Genomic DNA, 18510 nt, shown 5'->3' on the forward strand with positions numbered 1-18510 from the left:
ATAATTTATTAGCTGAATGGAGTTAAATGCAGAGCAATTGTTTGCATCTAGTCTTGGGAGTCTGGCTTCTATTTCAGAGCTGCAGATGGGGTTTGCTGTTCAAAAGCTTGTTTCCCTCTTCCCCACATAAGCTGTTACGTGTCAGCTGGGCTTCATTTAGAGTTCAGCAGTGCTGAGTAGGTGTCCCCATTCCCTTTGCTCAGAGCCGTGCAGTGCTGAGAAGGTATCCCCATTCCCTTTGCTCAGAGCTGTGCAGTGCTGAGAAGGTGTCCCCATTCCCTTTGCTCAGAGCCGTACAGTGCTGTATGCTTCTTTTTGTGCGCTGGTATTTGCTGTCTCCTTGATGAGCTGGCTTGGCTCTAACACTGGCTAAGTTAGCTCTTGGCTGGTTTGGCACCAAAGTTGTTTTAAAGGAAATGGCAAGCGCACATGGTTGAGAGGAAGCAGTATTGCACCATTGCATCAGTTCAATTGTCTTGTGAAATGTTTTATTGACTGTGTCAGTTGACCTAAGAAAAGTCATGACCTTCTGTTGGAAACTTACTCGGACAGTACCTTGCTTATATCTTTAGGCTACCATGGCTGTTACTGAAACAGGAGTGTGAGGCCTCAGGAGACACAAGTTTGTCAAATGTCTACCCACATGTAAATGTAACAAACAATACTACTCCTCTTGAGGTTATGTCTTTGTGCTGTGTTGAAGCTGTATAAATGCACTGCTCTTAAGCCTTTCTTTAGGGATCAAGACATTACAGTTCATGTGTAAAGTGCTCCTGATAAAACAGATTTCCCAAAATCTGCAGGATCATTTATGCCTATAATCACCTAAAATAAAAGCTATTAGTGCTTTTACTTAAATGCTTCTTAATCCTTGTTTCTATTTTGTAGTGTACTGTAGAGGATCTCAGTTCTAGCAAAGGAGAAATTTTAATTTTTTCATAGATTGAAGGGAAGCTTCTCTTTACATTGTTTTCCATCCCTTCATCGTTTTTGCATTTTGGTACTGGAGGTATTGCTGTTTGTACACACTTTTGCATTGGCTGCAGACACAGTGTTTACCAAAAATTTATTGACTGTGGTAGCAGTCTTGAGACAGAAATATTTGTCAGCTTCTCAATGACATTTTGGTATTGTCAAGAGAGACTGTTAGAAATGGGGAACCTGCTGTTGACAGTTTGTCATATTGCACTTTTACAAGAGTATAGAGTTAAGTATTCCCATTGTCTTTTCCTTCACTTCCTGAGTGCTTAATGGATACTTTTAGGTACGAGCTTTCTATTTCCATGATACAACTAAATAGTTTGTCATGCACAAAGGAAATGAGAAGTGTCATAGAAGTGACAATTCTCTCATAGATAAACTTATGCTAGCTGGGAATTAATCTATTTTGGTTTTGGCAGTTCTAGAAAGGCAGAAGGTTCCTTTAGATCAAATCAGCTTAGATGTTACAAAATTTGTGGAAAATTTATTTTTCTCTGAAATTTGGTTTTCAAAACACTTTAGATGACTCAAGCAAAATGCTTTGAATGTCAAACTGGAATTAACCGTAAGTTAGTTCTTATAGAAGCAAGCCTACAAAAGATGTGCTCAACAAGCTCATTTAGCTTGACTTCGATTTTAATTTTCAGAGGCATCAGGAACCTAAAATGTATGTTATCAATGGTTGTGGCATTTTTAATGGAGTCCAGCCCAACACAATTATTTAACAACCCAAACTTACATGCAAATAGGCAAATAGTCCTCTTTCAGCAACTTAAAAAGGAGTTACCTCATTTTGAGTAAAAGATCTTACAAATGTAGTAGCTTTAAAGACATCTTGAACTGTCCCAGCCTTTGAATGATGTACATATGTTCTAAATATAAATAGGATGACCCATCTTGTTGTCTTTTTCTGTGCTCTTATATCATACATGTTAAAGCTTTGGTACACTTCAGCACAGGTGTGGAGGATTTACTTACCTACCATTGACAAAATAATCTTCAAGACTAAGTTATCTAGCACTTTCTACTATCTTTACATAACTTCTGGATAATAACTAGTTTTACATACTAATTCTACTTAATATAGAGTCTATCATGACACAAACCCTTTTAGTCTCAAAGTAGATACTTAAGCTAACTGGACAGTATTGTTGTGGATTGATCTTTGCTGGCTGCCAGATGCCCACACAGTCGCTCTCACTCCCCTTCCTCAACAGGACAGAGGGAGAAAATAAGGTGGAAAAGCTCATGGGCTGAGGTAAAGACAGAGAGATCACTCACCAATTACCATCATGGGCAAACCAGACTTGACTTGGGGAAAATCGATTGAATGTATTGCCAATTAAAACCAGAGTTGGATGGTGAGAAACAAAGGCAAGAACTAAAACACCTTCCCCCCACCTCACTCTTCTTCCCAGGCTCAACTTCACTACATTCCCAACTCTTCTACCTCCTCCCTGCTGTGAGTGGCACAGGGGGGATGGGGAATGGGGGTTGTGGTCAGTCCACAGCAATTCGTCTCTGCTGCTTCTTCCTCCTCACACCTCTTCCATGCCCCAGCCTGGGGTCTGTCCTGCTGGCTGCAGTCCTTCCAGAACAGCTCCCTTGGGCATCCTGTCTGTGGGCTGCAGTCACTCAGGATAAGCCTGTTCCAGCGTGAGTCCTTGCTGACAAGACCTTGTTTCAAAGTATTGAAAAAGTACTCTCTTTTTTGTGGCATATAGCATGTTTTATAGCAAAAACAGTTTGCTAAAATTAAATTGTGAAATCTTTTGACAAATCTTCATGTTTTAGACCGTAAATGACCTAACCATTTTGCTGTGGTGTAAAAGGGACAATTTAGCAATACAGCTACATCAGACCATTGAATGTATGCAGTGTAGAAATAATTTTGTGGATATTTGAGTTTCGGTGATCTAGTGAATAAAGAGTCAAAATAGATGGGTCATGAAGCATGATTACAGTTCTAAGCAATCTCATATGGTTCTAGTATATTATCTCCATCCACAGTCACTTCTGTTGACTTGCTCATTAGAGTGATATAATCACCATAACAACCTACGATGGGGAGAGTCTGTTCCTCTTACTTGATTGTGATAGAGCAACCCCCTATAGTTTTAGCATTTCTTTAGATGTAGAGCAAATATAAGTGGGAGACAGCAACAAACTGAACATTGATCTTCTTTTGGCAAATAACCTGTGTGGTAGTAGAATCCTAGAATGCTTTGGGTTGGAAGGGACCTTTAGAGATCATCTAGCCCAACCCCCCTGCAGTGAGCAGGGACAGCTTTAACCAGATCAGGTTGCTCAGAGCCCCAGCCAACCTGACCTTGAATGTTTCTAGGGATGGGCCCTCCACTGCCTCCCTGGGCAACCTGTTCCAGTGCTTCACCACCTTAATTGTAAAAAATTTCTTCCTTATATCCAGCCTAAATCTATTCTTCTTCAGTTTAAATCCATTATTCCTTGTCCTGTCACAACAGGCCTTGCTAAAAAGATTGCCCCCATCCTTCCTATAGGCCCCCTTTAAGTACTGAAAGGCGGCAATAAGGTCTCCTTGCAGCCTTCTCTTCTCCAGGCTGAACAACCCCAACTCTCTCAGCCTGGCCTCGTAGGAGAGGTGTTCCAGCCCTCAGATCATTTTTGTGGCCCTCCTCTGGACCCGCTCCAACAGGTCCATGTCCTTGTGCTGAGCGCCCCAGAGCTGGACGCAGTACTGCAGGTGAGGTCTCACCAGAGCAGAGTAGAGGGGCAGAATCACCTCCCTCAACCTGCTGGTCACACTTCTTTTGATGCAGCCTAGGATATGGTTGGCTTTCTGGGCTGCAAGCGCACATTGCTGGCTCATGTCCAGCGTTTCATCTACCAGTACCCCCAAGTCCTTCTCCGCAGGGCTGCTCTCAATCCCTTCATCCCCCAGCCTGTACTGATATTGGGGATTGCCCCGTCCCAGGTGCAGGACCTTGCACTTTGTCTTGTTGAACCTCATGAGGTTCACACAGGCCCACCTCTCCAGCTTGTCCAGGTCCCTTAGGATGACATCTCATCCTTCTGGTGTGTCAGCTGCACCACTCAGCTGGGTGTCATCTGCAAACTTGCTGAGGGTGCACTTGATCCCACTGTCTGTGTCATTGATGAAGATGTTAAACAACACCAGTCCCAGTACGGACCCCTGACGGACACCACTTGTCACCGGTCTCCATCTGGACATCGAGCCGTTGACCACTACCCTCTGGATGCAACCATCTAACCAATCCAACCATCTCCTCGTCTGTTGATCCTAGGTCACCATTCTTGTTCATCAGGGGGGTATGGATTCTTTGACCTTCCTTTTCTGGTTGACATACCTGTAGAAGCCCTTCTTGTTGTTCTTTACATCCCTTGCCAAATTCAGTTAGCATCAGGTTAGAGAAAGATAGCTGTACAATAATTTACTCCTCAGTAGGTCTCCATCTTTAAAAATTAGAGATTAATTTTAATCTTGAGACTACAGCTTTTTATGCTACTTTTTTAGAAAGTGAATATATAATAAAGGAATGCTTTAGTCGTGTAAGAGGACCTTGGTTTTAGTTGTAAGACAATGAAAATGTTGCGTGGTGTACATCCCTGAAGAAACCTTTGGGCTATTTGGTAAATAGCTGGGGTGAGATCGTAGAAGTAAACCATCACAGTGACATAATCCCCCCAGTATATTGTTTTAGCAGGAAAAAAACAACTGCTGTAACTGCCTTAGGAATATTATGAAATTGCAATATGGCATAAAAAATAACAGCTGGACGGAAAGGAGGTACGTGTGATAATCCATGAAGATGTGGCCTCTATTATGAAATTATGAGAACTTCTGCTCTAAGAAAGTATTTCTTAACTGTATTTGTATTATTTGTCCTCTTATTTACATACTTGGGTTGCTATACATCAGGATGGAAGCACCAAATGCATTGATTACACAGGAGCTGTTAATAAAACTTCTAAAACCTGAAACTTAAGAAAAAAAAGCTTTTGAACCATGAGGTTCTTATAAGCTTCTTATTGTCTGCAACTTCTTTTTTTTTGCATGGAATTGCTCTTAAAATTACCCCTATCCAGATATCCTAAAATACTTATTTAATACAGTTGCAGAAGTGAATTCTGTCTATTTTCCTAACAGAAGTTTTAAGCTAATCAAAGGCAGATGACATGTATTATGTACATGATATTCCTTTTTAGGCATCAGTTTGAGTGGAGGTTTGAAATATTGTTTCGATTTTGTGCAAATGTACCTCAGCAGATACAAAAGGAATACATGCAATTGAAGAGAATCCTAGCAGGAACCAGAGGTCAGTTCACGGTGTTTGGCTGTTCTTCATTCATTGTGTTACTTTGATTTCTTTCATGCCACTTACCTTGTCATGAAGAATTTGGAGCCTACTTCATTTACAGACATCTCTTTAGCAAGCTTTTTATTTTTCCAGTATTATGGTGACAATGTGTCTTGGCTCACATTAATTCTTAAGGAGCTACAGAGGTCAAGAGAGTGACACGTTTAAAAAGGGAAAGCAACTATTTAGAACAGCACTTGAGCATATGCTAAATTCATCCCTATTCAGCACATGCTTAAAAGATGATCTCAGTAGAGAAGCTGTCTAGCCTCAAGACTGAAATTCCAAATATGCAAAAGTCAGTACTTTTCAAAAAGTAGTTGGCACCTATGTCCCCTGTTGGTTCGAGTGGGATTTCCTGGTGCTCAGTAGTTCTGAAAAAATTGTCCATTTATTTTGTGGCTAAGTTTTTATCCCCACATGCAGTGATATGAAGAGTTTTAAGCAGTTTATCAGGATCTTGAGCACAGCATTAAACTTAGGAATTCCCTTAATTACCCATGGTCTGCCAGAGAGGATCTGCAACTTTTCCTAAACCTGTGACCTCTGATTTTGAGGCATCCAATTAGTGCTTATTAGAGTAGTGCACCTCTAATTAGATGAAGTTTTAATTTAAGACTTTGTGCATTGTGAATGTTCAATGCCTTTCAGAACTGGATGTCTCATTTTGGATAGCCAATGAAAGAGGTTAAATCTTGATGTGGCAGTCTCAAATATTCAGTTTAGCGTTTCAAAATATATAGGCAAATAAAGTTAAGAACACTATTTATAATGTTTTCTAATATATATAATTTTGAACTGCTTATAAAGCAAATGTTATCCTCTCATTTAGACAGACTTAATTTTGGAAGGATGACTAGGTACCCTGGTTACAACAACTGTTTAGTATGTTATTTAGATAAAAACGCATCTGCAGTATTTGTATTCTAAGTATTTCAGCACTCCATGAGGGAAAAAATGGAACTGAGGGGTAAGTGACATAAAAGTGTGAGGGTTCTTTAGGCCTAAGATAACAATGCAAAAAAAATCCCCCAGTTACTAGAAATTTTAAAATAGGCACAAATTATTTGTATCTGAATAGCTTACACTCTCATAAGTATTTCTAAAATTCTTGTGTAAACACTTTTTAAAAATCTCATCTAAACCATAAACCTTTAAGTGCAGAATAGTTGGATGAAATTGAAGTAGAAGGAAATAACAAAAGAAACACAAGGTGTGATGTGTTGAAAGGTAAATTGCAGTCATTATAATTGCACTCATTATTGAAAGGTAATATGCAGTTATTATAAGTAATCATTGTTATGTCTTGGGTAGGGGAGAAAGTATATAAATAGGGCCATACAAACTCTATCTGAAAATAAGAGCTGTATTGACAATACAAGATTGTAGAAATTATAGAATGAAGCTGACATTGTAATACAGAAAGTGAAGGGAAGGTAAAGATGGAAAATGAAAGAAAATGTAATTACATTTTCTTTCAAGTCATTTAAAGAGTAATTTCCACTGCATCCAGAATAAGAAAGATTCTGGGGAGAAGAAAGCAGGGGTCTCCAACAGATGGCAAGAATCATTCAGACACTGACGTTGTTGAAGAAATGAAATGTGTTCTTTGTCTCACTGTGTACAATGGCAAATTTAGGACAGATATCTGAAAGACAAGCATTTTCAGGAGTCTTGAACAGGAAATATTAAGGGAAAGCAGCAAAAGAAAAAAAATTATCTCTAACTGATTTAAAAACAAAGCCAAGTGAACTGGATACAACCTGAAAGTATGAAGAAAATTGTGAATTAGTTTGACTGGTGTATTTTGACTAGCATGGCCAAACTGTGTCTGTGAAGTTTCTTTATTGATTTCAAACTGTGATTCAAAGTATGTCCTGACATAAACAGCTGCAGAATAGCCAACAGAGTAGGTTTTGGAAGAATTGAGAATTTTATACAAAGGAAATAGTACAAATGATACAGAGATGTTGATCAAACTTGAAAAGAATTGAAGACTTAAGATTTTTTTTTTTTAAAGCTATTTCCGTTCACAGCTTGATTGGGGTTTTCTGTCCATGTTATGTCTTCCTCCAGTTTACACTCTTATAATCTATCTAGCCTGACACAGAGACTCATAAGGATTTTATCTCGTAGTAGGAACTATCCAAAAGACATAATTCCGTTACTGCATCTTTGGTGTGTCCTTGTCTCTTCCTTGGTTCTGTCTAGCCTTCCATACAGAAAGATGACCTACAATTTCCCCTTCTCTCAGGCTTCCTTTCCCAACTTCACTGAATTTTTTCTACATGACTCCGAGTCCAGTGTCTCTGTGTAAGGTCTGCTTGGTTGGCATGGGATTTATCTGCCCTGTCGCAGGCACCTTCATGCGGTGAGAAGCGCATAAAAATTATCCAAATCTGACATGGCTAGGTGGGATCTGGGCTAGCTAAAGAAAAGGTTTAACAAGACAGTACAGCAATGCATGAGTTGAAACTAAGTCTCCTTTGTAAAATTGTTTTAGTGTTTTCACTTATTTTTCATGTTACTTGAATTTGAAAAGAAAGAATATTTTTATTAGACTACGGTGGCTTGCCCTTGGCAGGCTGCCAGATAGCCACCCAGTTGCTCTCGCACTCCCTCCCCTCAACAGGACAGAGTGGGGAGAAAACATGATGAAAAGTCTCTTGGGTTGAATGAAAGACAGGAATATCACTTAGCAGTTGCCATCAGGTGCAAAACAGACTCGACTTGGGGAAAATTAATTGAGTGTATTGCCAGTTAAAACCAGAGTTGGATGGTGAGAAACAAAGGCAAGAACTAAAACGCCTTCCCCCCCACCTTGCCCTTTTTCCCAGGCTCAACTTCATTCCCAACTCCTCTACCTCCTCCCTGCTGTGAGCAGCACAGGGGACTACGCGGTTGTGGTCCGTAGCGATTCCTCTCTGCTGCTGCTTCCTCCTCGCCTTTTCCCCTGCCTCAGTGTTGGGTCCCTGCGCGGGCTGCAGTCCTTCCAGAACAGCTGCCGTGTGGGCCCTCTCTGTGGGCTGCAGTCCCCCCCGGAGAAGCCCGCTCTGGCGTGGAGTCCTCCACAGGCTGCAGAGCGGATACCGGCTCCAGCAGGGTCTCTTTCATGGGCCGCAAGACAATCCTGCGCCCGAAGCGCCTCCTCCCCTCCTTCTTCTCTCACCTCAGTGTTCACAGGATTATTTCTCACACTTCTTTCCTCGCTCTCACTCCCCCGTGCAGCATTTTGCCCTTTTTTGCTTTCCCTGAGGCGCTGCCGTCATGGCGGAGGGGCTGAGCTGTGCCCTGCGGTGCATCCCTTGGCTCTGGCCGGAACCGGCCATGTCGGGCTCGGGGCAGCCCCCGGCCTCTCCTCACAGAGACCCCCCTGCAGACCCCCCGTTGCCACCTGCACCCGATACCGAGAAAGCCAGGAAAAACAGGCAAGTTTTGCTGGGCATAATTCTCTCCCTAAATCATATAACAGGAAGCAAAACCCAGGGAAATAAAGTGAGAGAAATGATATCTAGATTTTTATTTTAATTATGAGAAATTAATTATATCCATGAGAGACAAAACAGCAGTTAATACAGTGAAAGCTTTTGGCTGGAGGGTGGTGTGGTATTTTTAGCCATTGGTGGAACCGTCAAGACCAGAAGACACTCATAAACCATTATAATCAATTAGCTGAATTTTCCTTTGGCAGAAATGCTAAGAATACTTCATTCTGTCTGTATCAGGTGTTGTAATTAAAAATATCTTTTCCTTCAGACCTTACTTTTCTTGTAGTGTTAAAGCTTATGAGTACACCACCACTACTACTTTGATTTTATTAATCTTCTATCATAGAATTAGTTTCTTAAATTTCTTAAGATCTGTTATCTTGCATTTAACTGTACTTTTCCAAGAGGTTAAAAGAGCACCCAACCAGTGCTCCTCCTAGTTGTAAAAATGTTGGCGTTTTTCATCCCTAATGTGTATGTATCCTTTTTATATTCTTCAGTAGTAATGTGACTGCGTGCTGTTCTGTAAGGATTGGTTGGTGTTTTCTGTTACGGTATAATGTGTCCTGGAAGAGAACAAATAAGCAACTTTCTAGGAGTGTGGAAGAAATGCAAGGAAGGGCCTGAGAATGTGTTTAGAAGGGAACAGTCACCCGGTATGCACACTCGGCAGCCAAGCTGTCCCTCGTGTCAGGAAACGGAGGCTGCCGTGAGTTGTGGAAATCATGTTTTCAAGCCAGTGTTCATGTGAAAAAATTGCAGAGACTATACTTTTGTTGTGAAATAATTGATTTTTAACTCCTGATACTTGAACTAAGGAGAAAACAGTTTGTGATTTCCCTGCTGGGCGGATTCCAAAGGGTAGATCCTAGTTCCTGGCATCTATTGAAGTGTGTCAGAAGAAAATCACTTACTGGGGTGCTTTTTCTGAGTTACGGAAATGCAATGTCAGATGTTCAGTCCCAAGTGGACCGTACATGAGAAATTCATAGCTGGAGGGAGGCCAAGAAAATCTGTCTATCTTCTGTTTTAATTGAAATGAAAAAATGTACCAAGATTTCATAGTAAATTAAGAGAGGTATTAACATTTTTGAAGACAGTAATGAGTTTTGGAAAGAAGTTTTGCTGAAAAGACCAGACGCTGGGTGGAATGCCGTGCTCCTTTGATCTGGAGCAAAAGTCCATGATAATCTGGATATTCAATAGCAACAGGACAGAGGAAGTAAAAAAGGCATTCTGTAGCTTCATGTGTCTCACATATGAGATTGTGAAATCAAGCAGAGTCACAAAATCCTTTTAAGGTCAGGAGAACTGAAAAATGGCAACTTGGGATTGGAAAAAATTGATTTGTTGAAGGTCATTCCTGTATCAAGAAGTCTGCAAATTGCTGCTGTAGGCAAGTTAGACAAGTTTCTAAGTTAGAATGGATGGGTGTGGTTTGGTTTTGCTCTTTTTAATGGAATTTCTAGAAATTTTCAAGGCATTTTAGGATTAAAGATGGGGTTTCATTCCATGTTGGTAGAGCTTTTGCTATGAAAGAGCCAGGTGAATTTTGCCATTTTTCCATGTCATGGTTTAGCCCCAGCCAGCAACCAAGCACCACGCAGCTGCTCACTCACTCCCCCTGCCCCGATGGGATGGGGGAGAGAATCGGAGGAGTAAGAGTGAGAAACACTCCTGGGTTGAGATAAGAACAGTTTAAGAATTGAACTAAAGTAAAATAGTAATGATAATAATAACAATATAATAATGATAATAATAATAACAATATACAAAGCAAGTGATGCATGATATAATTGCTCACCACCTGCCGACCGATACCCAGACAGTTCCCGAGCAGCGATCGCTGCTCCCCGGCCAACCCCCCCCAGTTTATATACTGAGCACGACGTCATATGGTATGGAATAGCCCTTTGGTCAGTTTGGATCAACTATTCTGGCTGTGCCCCCTCCCAGTTTCTTGTGCGCCTGGCAGAGCATGGGAAGCTGCAAAGTCCTTGACTAGCATAAGCAGTACTCAGCAACAACTAAAACATCAGTGTGTTATCAACATTTTTCTCCTACTAAATCCAAAACATAGCACTAGGTCTGCCACTAGGAAGAAAATTAACTCTACCCCAGCTGAAACCAGGACACTTGGGCTTACTCAGCCTTTGCCAGTGAATTTGAGCTGCAACCGTGCAACTTAGCTTAGTACACTCAGTACTAAGTTCTGTAAAGAAGTGGGTTGTGATCAGTGCTGCAAATTGAACAGTTTCATTTTCCATAACCTTCTTAAAGATGTTCTGTAAAAGCTGCTCTGATTAAAAATATTATTTTCTAATTGAAATTTCAGCAAACTTAACCTGGGATACGAAAGTCAGGCTGCATACTTTTCTCTTCAAGCACTCTCATATACTATCATAGGAATCATAGGATCATTTAGGTTGGAAAAGACCTTTAAGATCATCCAGTCCAACCATTAACCTACACTACCAAGCCCACTCTAGACTAATCAAGGGTAGACCAGACTAAACCATATCCCGAAGTGCCACATCTACCCGTTTTTTAAACGCCTCCAGGGATGGTGACTCCACCACCTCTCTGGGCAGCCTGTTCCAATGCCTGACCACCCTTTCCGTAAAGAAATTTTTCCTAATTTCCAGTCTAAACCTCCCCTGGCGCAGCTTAAGCCCATTTCCTCTTGTCCTATCGCTAGCTACTTGGGAGAAGAGACCAACACCCACCTCACTACAACCTCCTTTCAGGTAGTTGTAGAGAGCGATAAGGTCTCCCCTCAGCCTCCTCTTTTCCAGGCTAAACAACCCCAGTTCCCTCAGCCGCTCCTCATAAGACTTGTTCTCCAGACCCTTCACCAGCTTCGTTGCCCGCCTCTGAACACGCTCCAGCACCTCAATGTCTTTCTTGTAGTGAGGGGCCCAAAACTGGACACAGTATTCCAGGTGCGGCCTCACCAGCGCCGAGTACAGGGGGACAATCACCTCCCTGCTCCTGCTGGCCACAGCATTCCTGATACAAGCCAGGATGCTGTTGGCCTTCTTGGCCACCTGGGCACACTGCTGGCTCATGTTCAGCCGGCTATCTACTAACACCCCCAGGTCCTTTTCGGCCAGGCAGCTTTCCAGCCACTCCTCCCCAAGCCTGTAGCGTTGCATGGGGTTGTTGTGACCGAAGTGCAGGACCCGGCACTTGGCCTTGTTGAACCTCATACAGTTGGCCACGGCCCATCGATCCAGTCTGTCCAGGTCCCTCTGCAGGACCATCCTACCCTCGAGCAGATCGACACTCCCACCCAGTTTGGTGTCGTCTGCAAACTTACTGAGGGTGCACTCGATCCCCTCATCCAGATCATTGATAAAGATATTGAACAAGACTGGCCCTAAAACAGAGCCCTGGGGAACACCGCTCGTGACCGGCCGCCAACTGGACTTAACACCATTTATCACTACTCTCTGGGCTCGGCCACCCAACCAGTTCTTTACCCAGCGAAGAGTATGCCTGTCTAAGCCGTGAGCTGCCAGCTTCCTGAGGAGGATATTATGCGAGACGGTGTCAAAAGCTTTGCTAAAGTCGAGGTAGATGACATCCACAGCCTTTCCATCATCTACCAGGCGGGTCACCAGGTCATAGAAGGAGATCAGGTTGGTCAAGCAGGACCTGCCTTTTGTGAACCCATGCTGGCTGGGCCTGATCCCCTGGTTGACCTGTACTTGCCTGTGGAGTTCGCTCAAGATGAACCTCTCCATAATCTTCCCCGGCACCGAGGTCAGGCTGACAGGCCTGTAGTTCCCCGGGTCCTCCTTCCGGCCCTTCTTGTAGATGGGCGTCACATTGGCAAGCCTCCAGTCATCAGGGACCTCCCCTGTTAACCAGGACTGTTGATAGATGATGGAAAGTGGCTTGGCAAGCTCCTCTGCCAGCTCCCTCAGTACTCTTGGGTGGATCCCATCCGGCCCCATAGACTTGTGAGCGTCCAGGTGGCATAGCAGGTCATTAACTGCTTCCTCCTGGACTATGAGGGCTCCATTCTGGTCCCTATCCCTATCCTCTAGCTCAGGGGCCTGAGTACCCTGGGGATGACCGGTCTGGCTGTTGAACACAGAGGCAAAGAAGGCGTTAAGTACTTCAGCCTTTTCCTTGTCCTCGGTGACAATGTTCCCCCCCACATCCAGCAAAGAATGGAGATCCTCCTTGGCTCTCCTTTTATTGCTGATGTACTTATAAAAGCATTTTTTATTGTCTTTTACCACACTGGCCAGATTGAGTTCTAGCTGGGCTTTTGCCTTTCTAATTTCCTCCCTGCAGGACCTAACAAGATCCCTGTACTCCTCCTGAGCTGCCCGCCCCTTCTGCCAAAGGCGGTAGACTCTCCTTTTTTCCCTGAGTCCCTGCAAAAGCTCCCTATTCAGCCAGGCCGGTCGATTTCCCCTCCATAGCATAACTACTATGTTATGCTTTGCATACCTGTGACAGAGGCTTGTTTTGCAGATCTACTACAACAATCCTAGTAAAAATAGCTAGGATCTAGGCCAGTTCACATTAGCTTTAACTGAAGGCATCATTCAACTGCATTATGTTTAAAGTGGCTGATGCCAGGAGGAAAGATCCCAGATCCGTTTTTATAGTGCAAGTTAGAAAATGGATGCATTGAGAATACAGAATTGCACCAAATTCATTCATCCATTTTTAGAGTAAAGATGTTCTTTCATTTCTCATCAGACAGGAATTGACTCTGATGGTGCAATTCAAATATTTTTGAAGCACCCTTTCAAAGTGCTTTATGTTGCTGAGCAGTGATGACACATTCTGCAAAAGCACTGCTTCAGCTGCTGGGAGCAGGCTCTCATCTAACCCACTGGTTCCTGCCACTGCACTGCCCCTTCTCTTGTCCTAGAACATATTTTTTTGCTGCCAAAGACCTATTCAATCCAATGATCTGATCCAAGTGAAATAGGGTTGTTTTTTTTTTTTTTTTTTCCTTCTTTCTCTCCTCCACCCTGTGCCCGCCAAAAAATTAAAAAGTACAGCAGGATAGGAGAGGAAAGGCTGTTTTTTTCAGGCAGGCTAATGTTCAGAGCTAGTTCATTGCATGGCCTCAAAAACATCCAGAAGCAACAACCACTGTTGGGTGAGGAATTGTGACCTTATCATTACAGGGATGGTTGAGTGTTTTAAAACTAAAATGATTAATCAAGCTTAAGCTGCGTTTCCAGTTGCATTTCTTTGGGGCTGCCGTAGGCATTGCCTTTCGGGAAAGAATGTAGGTGGTTATTTTCAGTCCTCCAGTTCGCTTTGTGCAGATGCAGTCCATAGGTAGTGCAATCCGGGAACAATCTGAAGAGGAGAGAGGGAAAGGGAAAATGTGTTGTTTAAATTAGTTTCATCAGCACTGAACATGAAACTGTAGACTTGCATTGCAATTGTTGGAGTAGAAGGAAGCCAATTTTTGCCAGTTCAGTCCATCTGGCAATAGCTGCTGATAAACAGAAAACTCTTAGTTTAGATGAATGTCAGAAATGACCCATGTAATTAGGCACCATGCTGTTCTAATCAACAGCTTTTTCACATATTGTTATTCCTATTCACTGCTCTTCTCTCCCACCCCCAGGTATTGCCAAAAACAGTTTACGTGCCTTGTATTCCCCATAATTAATGAATCTTTACTGGAGAAAAGAAGTAAATAGGTTGAGGCTTTTCTACGTGTATTTGGCATTTGTCGTCTTCTCTGGTCTGTTTCCTGCTTGGTTTGTAACATGTTTAGTACTAGTATGTTATACCATCAGTCAGAGCAGCATTCTGGCACTGCGTGGCCACATTAGCCCATACATATGGAGCAGAATTTAGCAATTTGGTAGAATAGCATTTTGAGGTTTACTGCATTCTTTTGTTGTATCTGTGGCTGTTTGTCAGTGTAATTATTCACATTTTCTGTTTATTTGGGGAAAAAAGAATACTGTTATTCTTACTAAAATAAATTTTTACATTATCTCTTTAATCTTTTTATTTAAATACCTACTCCACATTACATAAGTAGTCCCTTTTGCTTGTATTTTAAATAGCTTTTCTCCTACTTTTAATGTCCTTTAAAATAAATTATTCCTTGCTCTGTAGAATGCAGTGTCTATATCACTGTTTGCCTACCTACAGAGTGATTTGGCACTGAACAGACTTGCCTGTCTGAAAGATATGTTCCGTCTATCACAAGCTATTGGGCTTGATGCAGGAATTAATGGAAGGACTTGCTTTGTGCAAATGATAAGAATAGAGAGTCTTTGAGTTTTCTTCTGGTCTCATTTTAGGTGAAACAACCTTGCTCTGAAATGACGTGTTACTCACAGTATGACCAACTTATGCAGTTGCGTGGAACTTGAGAGGATGTGTCTGCCTGCTGCTGGGTTAGGGGTCTGTGGGCTAGCTTGGAGAGGGCTGATGCAGCTCCGTGTGGTGTGAGCGAGCCAGTGGGGTGCTGTTCCTGAGCTCATTGGTCCTGTGCAGAACTAAATGCGTACAAACACAAGGTAGCTTTCCTTAATTTACCGGAGAAGGTTTTTGAGACTGCAGCACTTGTTACTACTGCAGTGAGAGTCCGGGATGTATACAACACTGTGATACAACAATTGCTATTACCCTGAAATTATGCTTTTTGACTCGGGGGTGTGGAGGGTATGGGACACTCACCCATTGCACTGTAATTTACTTGCTGGGTGAATGATGGAACAAAAAAATAGGAGAGATGGATTGAGGACCTGTGTTAAAAAGATGAGGTTCTAACCCAGGCACCTGCCTTCCAGAAGAATGTTCCAGGATACGGATGTGCCTGGGATTAATATTGAACTGATGTTATTTTACAGGAATGCAAGATTCACAGAACTGAAGATGGATCATAATTCTGTTGCAAGGACAAGTCCTGGGTTTAGTCCCTCCTTCCATCCCTCTTTGATTTAAAAATTCTTGCATAATTGACATAAAATTCCATCTTCTTGGCCATGAATGTTGAATTCAGTGCCGTGTTGTCCTGCCACTGAGTACTCCTAAAAGATCAGATATCTCCAAGGAACTGCAGCCCTTCTCTATCAGGATTGTGTGAATTTTAAAAGGTCTAAAGCAGCCCATGCACATGGTCTCAGCCAAAATGTCACTGCTTCTTAGCACATGCCATGGCAGGGACTATTTTGCAATTGTGCCTCAGGAGATACATGATGATTTTGTGAATCATTTTGTTGAAATTCTGCTTGTGTAAGCCCTATGTGTGTCGTCCGTGTCCCCTCCCCCCCAATTTACGATAATTTGATTTATTTACATAACTTTAGTGTGAAATTTTTGTGGGTGGGGAAGACCCAGAATTTTGCATGGCTATGTTATCCTCTTATCGCAACAGTTACTGAAAATGTAGTCCCAGCATCAGCAAAAGAATGTAGGCAAGAGATAACTGTGGGAAGGTTGGCAGTTTAAAAAGTTTCTGCTGGAAAAGCTTCAATATTTTTAATCTTTAAATCAGAACTTTTGTGTTTTCTTGTTAAGCTTTCCCAAGCAATAAAAATGTTATTAAAAAAAAAAAAAATCTTTGCAGTACAAATAAATGGCAGTGAGTTTGTTCAAGTACAAAATACAATGCAAAAAATTGAGGGAGATTTTACATTTTTATAGCAGGTCAAGATACTGTGCAAAAGTCACAAGTGAATAAGCAGTAAAGAGATGGCATCTTTTAAAAGAAAACTTTGTGATTCTGAAGTGAATTTCCTTCCCTTCCCTTCACCTTTTTTTCCCTTTCCCCTTTTCCCTGGAAAGCTGTTTCAGTATCACCAGATTTTGGTGTCTCAGCCTAGATTTGAGATCATCCTGGTGGTATTTTTCAAAAATACTTGTACAATTTCAGAGCAGAAGTTGCACTGAAAATCATTGGCATGCGGTACTGACTCATATAGTCACTTCTGAAAACTGTACTCTGCAGTTTTGAAAGTTTTTTGTTAATTTGGAGGCTCACCACTTTTTTTGTGATCTCCCAGCATTTACTTGTAATTCTGAATGAAGAATGTGTCCCTGAATTATATGGAAAAATGTGATTCCTGGATGAACAGATCCATTAGTCACTGTACTGTGGGAATGAGAAGAGACTGTAGCAGAAAATGGGTGTACACTGGTGCTAAGATTTCTTGTTGGCAGTACTGGGATGGGGGGAATCTTAACGTGGGGACTTGTGGGCAAAGTTTTGGCTTGATTAGAATGAGGGGACAGACTTGCTTTTATTTCAGTGGGGCAAGATTCAATTCCATAGGTTTTGTTGAGATTTCTGGAGAGGGAGAAGACAAAGGGGGGAACTTTGAGAATACTCATCAGGCACTGAAAAAATAGGGATTGTTTTTTTTAACAAGTCGAGGTAAAATTTGAAACCCACCTTTTTTGTCCATCCCTTCAAAGACGTTGCAACTTGAAAAAGCTCTAATGAAATTTTTCTACATTATGCTTTGCTTTCCATACTCTTATGTGAGGTTGTATTAGTTCATAGATACCAGAATTTGCCACTAGTGCATTTAGGCAGTGAAGACTGTGTCTAGACTGAAAGGTGAGGAAGAGACAGACTTGCTGAAACCTTACTGCTGCATCCTGTGTGTTTTACATCCCCAGCTTTTATCAAGTCGGGACGTTGGGTGTAAATGACCCACATATTTCTTGGAAGAAGCCAGCCCCAAAATGTCTGATGATGGAAAGGACCTACCCCATTTGCTGCTACCTATGTCCAGTTTGCTCAGATAATGAGAAGAGGAGTGCTAAGGCTTGAATGTGCTCAGGAGTTTTCCCCCTTCACAAGGCTAGAGTTGGGATGGTCATTTAGCATGAGTTTGGTTTGTTTACAGCATGATTAGTGGCAGAGTCTGGTCTTGAGAATGGGCTGAGGTCCCTGCTTATTGTACAATGTGGATATCCTCTGAGTGTGAAAAAAAATGCTGCCAGAGCCTGACTAGATGGCCTAGAAAGGCCTTCATCAAAGTAGAGAGCTGTCATAAATATTAGATTTTAATAGTGTATTCCTGATGAAAATTCTGAATTTGGTGTATGGCTTGTGAAACTCACTCTTCAGAACTTCAAGCATTAGCAGAGAAAGGTTGCTCTGGTAGCTCAGGAGTGGGACAGCAGTTTGGGACAGGGTAGGTGTTCAACCTGTAAAATTGGAGAATTCTATGTGGTAGGATAGAGAAGAAAGACTGGCAGTAAAACCATCACCGTGGGAAAAATAGGTAAGCAACTTAATGATTTTGGCAGGAAAGCCAGCTGCAAATAAGAATGGTAGCAAAAAGAAAAAGTTTATGGGAACACCAAAACCAGAGCAGCTTCAGAACCCAATTAGCCTTAATTTTTTTGTATGACTTCTATTCTTAGTTTCAGCCAAAGTTGGCTGTATCCAGGCTATTCTTAAGGTGTGTTCATCCAACATGTGTCAGAAAGAAATTTGTTTCATTTCTAGTCCAGATTTGTAGAGAGTCAGAGGATGGTGAAAACATCTGAGAGTTTATTTGGCTTTCCAAACTAAGCTGTCAAGCTTTTCCAGATTCCTTTTTTTCTTAGATACTTATTTTTTGACAGTATTATAATAGCATTTTGGAATGTCATCTTATCTGTGAGGTATAGGCATTGCTTATATATTATATATGCTGACTAGTCAATTCAATATATACGTTGAACCA

General features: G+C 41.9%; 1 protein-coding gene across 1 annotated transcript in view; it reads left to right on the plus strand.

The window, feature by feature from the left end:
* The window catches only part of CORIN (corin, serine peptidase), a 167986-nt gene that overhangs the window by 42017 nt on the left and 107459 nt on the right, over positions 1-18510 (plus strand). The window lies entirely within an intron of this gene.

The sequence above is a fragment of the Pelecanus crispus genome, chromosome 4 (assembly GCF_030463565.1).
Source record: "Pelecanus crispus isolate bPelCri1 chromosome 4, bPelCri1.pri, whole genome shotgun sequence".
In the NCBI taxonomy this organism is placed as follows: Eukaryota; Metazoa; Chordata; class Aves; order Pelecaniformes; family Pelecanidae; genus Pelecanus; species Pelecanus crispus.